This window comes from Rhipicephalus microplus, chromosome X (genome assembly GCF_043290135.1).
Source record: "Rhipicephalus microplus isolate Deutch F79 chromosome X, USDA_Rmic, whole genome shotgun sequence".
NCBI classification, from domain to species: Eukaryota; Metazoa; Arthropoda; class Arachnida; order Ixodida; family Ixodidae; genus Rhipicephalus; species Rhipicephalus microplus.
The window spans coordinates 138,386,832-138,391,831 of NC_134710.1; positions in this window are offsets into that span (position 1 = coordinate 138,386,832).

Below are 5,000 nucleotides of genomic sequence, written 5' to 3' on the forward strand. Positions count from 1 at the left end.
CTGACGAGCTTTTTTTTAGACTCTGACCTGTATTGTCCTGACAAGTTTTACCAGATGTACTGGTATCAACACTCAGCCAAACATAATAGTTTCGCTAAAATGAAAGAAATTTAACTTTCCAATGAGCTTGGTAATTTCCATTAGCAGAACAAGAGCAGTCAATTCTTCGAGCCGACTCTAAATGACACGGCTTCGTTAGGTTGGGCCTGCTGGTGTATCAAAATACGTGTAAGATTGCGCGCAAACAAATAAACAAATATGAACACGCGCAGCGTACCATGCATGTATTTTGCCCTTGTAAACTGTGAACACTTGCAGTCGTGCCATGTGTGCAGCAGCCTCGAAGACGCACTGATTCAGTTGGGTGAACCTGGCGCCATAGGCATGTGCACGAAAGGGGCAGGGATGAGGTAGGCGGCCACCCCCCACCCTCTAGCCATTTAGGAGGGGGGGGGGAGTTCAAAGTCTACTCTAAACATTGACATAATAGGACGGTGGGGGGGGGGGGGTGCTGTGACTTGGGGAAGGGAGTGAAGTCAGCCTCATACATTAACGTATTAGGGAAGGGGGTGCTGCGATGAACTCTCGCCCCCCCCTTATGGGGGGGGGGCTAGAGTTCTCTGCACACGCCTATACCTGGCGCTATATCGCCATCTTAATTGTATACACCACGCAGTCATGTGTAGTCGACGTCACATTGAGCTTCTGTCAATGTTACTGCGTTTCTACGACACGGTCGCCATCCACCAAATTAGTTATAGGGTGAGCTTCGATTTCCCTTTGTACGTTTTCACTGGATAGCTAATTAAGGATAATCACTGGCTGCTTCCACATGCGGTATTTGCATACGTACATTACTGCAGGTGTACTTGATCGCTACCCCACCCAATCGTGTCCACGGCGATGCCGGAAAATACCAAATTAAAAAGAAAGGAGACACAACCAATGAAAATTTTACATACGAAGGAATTGCTAGCGGAGGTAAACAGCTTATAAAAAGCCACCGAGAAGGAACAGGCTGGCTTGTTCTGATCGATTGTGCTTCCCGAATATGTTAAAACCACTTGGTATAAAGAAATGAGTGGGAGGCGATGGCGTATAGGGGTAGAGCATCAGCCTCGCATACAAGGGTTCCGTGATTTGGTGTTGCACAATTCCCCATCGTATGTTTAAAAAATCCACGTAATGATGCAGTTGCATAAAGACGTCTGGGGATAGTACTGAGCCTTGGGGCGTTCCTCTGAAGCCAAGCTTTACCGGATCCGAAACAAGACCGCCCATCGTGAGTATAGCCTCTCTGTCAGTCAGGAATGATTTTATATAGTCGTGGAAGTGCTTGTCAAGCCGAAGGCTTCAGATCTGACTCAGCGTGAACTGGTGCAGAACATTGTCAAATGCTCTCTCCAAGTCCAGTCCCAATAGGGCCCTTATGTCCCTTGTGTTCATATCAATAACTTGATATATGATTAGCTTCAGGGCGTCTTGCATCGAGAGGCCCGCCCTGAAGCCTATCATGATGGGGGGATAAATGTCGCATTCCTCCAGGTATCGGGTAACCCCGTTCAGCATAGCATTTTCAGCCACCTTACCTACGCATGATGTCAGGGAGATGGGCCGGAGGTTGTCGAGGCTGGGAGGTTTGCCTGGTTTGGGGATGAGTATGGTGGTGGCCGTCTTCCACATCTCTGGGACACTGCCACTCTTCCACACCTGGTTAACAATATCCGTCAGGTACTCCACCCAACTGTCATCCAGGTTTCTCAAAGCCCTGTTAGTGATCTTATCAGGACCTGGAACTGACCTGCCGTTTAAGTCATGCAATGCTTGCCTGATTTTCTCGCTTCCAAATTCTGCGTTCAGTTCTGGGCTATAGCACCTCCTCGGTAAATGGGAGCGGGAGGTGGTGGGCCGGAAGCGATTGGCAAGTACTTCCCAATCAGTTCTACTAGTACCTTATTGTCCGAGGATTCTTGCCTAGCTGCATAAAGTGTGCGAGTCAGCGTGCAACTGTGGTTCGATTTGGTGTTTGTGTCATTCGACAGGTGCTTAAGGAGGTTCCAAGGGCCTGCCCTGCGCATTTTCCTGTCTATCGAATTGCAAATATTGTGTCATTGTTGTTTAGAGAGGACCTTACAGTGTTCCTTAATGCTTCTGCTCACCTCGGCAATCTTCTTGCGAAGCCTGCGATTGAGGCGCTGCTCTTTCGACCTGTCCAGGGGGGACTGTTTGGCATCGAGAAGATGAGCCAGTCTGCTGTCCATCTTTTCTACAGGCAGGTCCGTGGTGACTTACTTAGAGGTAGCCAGGATGTCGTCTCTTATCTGCGCCGTCCAGTGTTCCAGGTCAAGCTTCTCCTCATCCTCAGACCTTCCACCTCTTACTTTGCAAAACAAGTCCCAGTCGGTCACTCTGTACTTACATGGTCTTGTCTGTCCGATTTGCAGAACAGTAATGAGGAGGTAATGGTCGCTGCAAAAGTCCACGTTGAGGTTAGACCACTTGACCTCCACCACGTTCCGGAAGAAGGTGAGGTCCGGTGTCGTGTCTCTAGTGGACGAAGTACTACATCTTGTAGGGAACGCAGGGTCACTTATGATTACTAGGTCCTGGTGCAGCGCCTCCCTCCACAGGTCTTCCCCCTTACGAGTGTCGTACGGATAGCCCCAAGCATGATAGGGTGCATTAAAGTCACCCGCTATAATCAGGGGGGGAGCCTCTCGACAACTGTACGGCCTTGGATAGAAAAGCCTTGAAGCGCTGCCTGAAGTCCTTAGGGCTGCTGTATATATTGAGAATGAAAATACTTTCATTATAAATAGATACAGGGATGATTTTTACCATGATGTGCTCGATTTTGCACGAACCCATATCAAGAGCGTAGATGGCGTGGGTCAGCTTGTTGCATATAAGAGCCGCAACGCCTCTTCCTTCTTCTTTCTTTGTGGCGGAGTGGTAACAGGGTAGCGTGACGTTAATGGTTTGAGTTTCTTACAAGATTATGACACGTGGTTTTTCCAAATGTGACCAAATAAACTGCTGCAGAGGGTTCTTCTTTTGAAGAAACCCCCTGCAGTTCCACTTCCACATTATGAATGCACTAGTTTGTGCAGCCATCCTGTTGCTGTGGTGACTGGGCCGTTGGATTATCCGTTGCTGGAAGTGGCATTGCTCTGAGATCTACGACAGGTGCAACGACGTTTTCCAGAAACGACTCTGTCTTGGATACTTACTACAAGACATTGAAAAGAAATCACTACCATATCTTTGAAGAGCGGGAACACGACGGGCTCGAAAAGAAGCGACCATCCGCACGCGTCGGTGGTGGGGCAGGCGAGCCCTTGTCGGGACGTCATTTCGCCGCGAATGCAGTGACACCAGTGTTCGTTTTCGGGAATACTAGACTTCAGCACTGTGCGCACATCCTAGTAATATGTGGGATGTAGAAGTGGTCGAAAAACACGATATAGTGGCCATATATGGCGGTCTCGCATGCGCCTATAAGGAACGACAGAAACTGGTACGCAAGTAGCCAATTAAAGAGTTTGCGATGAGAGGGAAAGGGGCAGAAATTCAGGATCGTACTCGAGGGAAGATACTCGGCTTTAACCGAGGAAACCAATTTTAGTGTTTACGCGATGAATAATAATAATCAGACGAGTATGACTACAAAGTGTGCATTAAAGGTCGGAGGTGCAGTCATTACACTGGCAAGCTCTCCAAGGAGTTGAAAATCCTCACACACACACACAAAAACGCCCATGTACGAAAGCCTCAAACGGAACACACACACACACACACACACACACACACACACACACACACACACACACACACACACACACACACACACACACACACACACACACACACACACACACACACACACATATCACAGCATATCCACGGAGTGAATGATGATGAGTGGGGCGAAGCATCCGTCAGCCCGTCCGTGCTTCCGTCCATCCGTTCGTTCTTGCTTTCGTCCATCCGCGCGACCATCGGTGCGTCCATCAATGCGTCCATCAACGTGTCCGTCCATCTATCTGTGAATCCATCCGTCCATCCATCTGTCTGTCTGTATGTTCATGCGTCCATCCGCCCGTACGTCTACGCGTCTATCCATCCATTCGTCCATCTGCTAGTCCGTCCGTCCATCCGTCCGTCCATCCGTCCGTTCGTCTGTCCTTGTGTCCATCTAGTGAACACTCCAAGTACCGCCATCTCCCATCTCGCATCCCCTGTCGCCCATATCCGCTCTAGAGCGGGTATGTGCCACCGGTGGCTACGTTCTACTATACATACATACTTACAAGGCATGGACAGACCCACATCTTAAAGAGCTTCACCCCTAAAATAGTTAAGGCAGCTTCTCCCTATAGTGGTGCTAATAAACCTGAGGGAAGTATGGAGCTCGGCAGCCTTCTTTGTTTTCTCTTTGGTCTGCTCTTTCTTTCCCGCTCTCTTTATCATTTTTTCTGTATCTTTTTCTCTTTATTTCTTTTTTGTCTTTCTATACCTCACTCGCTTCCTCTTTTATTTTTTACCTGGTTTGCGTTGTCATGTTTCTCTAACCATAGTAGTAGTGTCCGCAACTGATATCATCATCAAGGCGCTTGAAGAACAACAGGAAGAGGGCTTCTCGTTGGCGCGAGCGGGCTCTCAATATGCTGCAGCTGGCTCTGCTACACGTGTTTTTGTCTGCATTACGTCAAGCAACGACGACATCATACGATTATAGCATATACGACAGTATATGACATTCCGGCTCATAAAAAGGCTCCGCCCTTAGTAGAACTGGTAGAGTTTTCCAAATAATCGGTAGACATGAGGTAGCTGACATAAGAAGGTATTGCATATATATAGAAAGAATTGAACATGGTTCAAAGACCTGACGAAGCCTCAAAGAGGTGAAGATAAAACTGTGCACAGGCAAAAACCAGATGTAATCATCAACATCATCATCATCATCATCATCATCATCATCATCAGCCTGACTACGT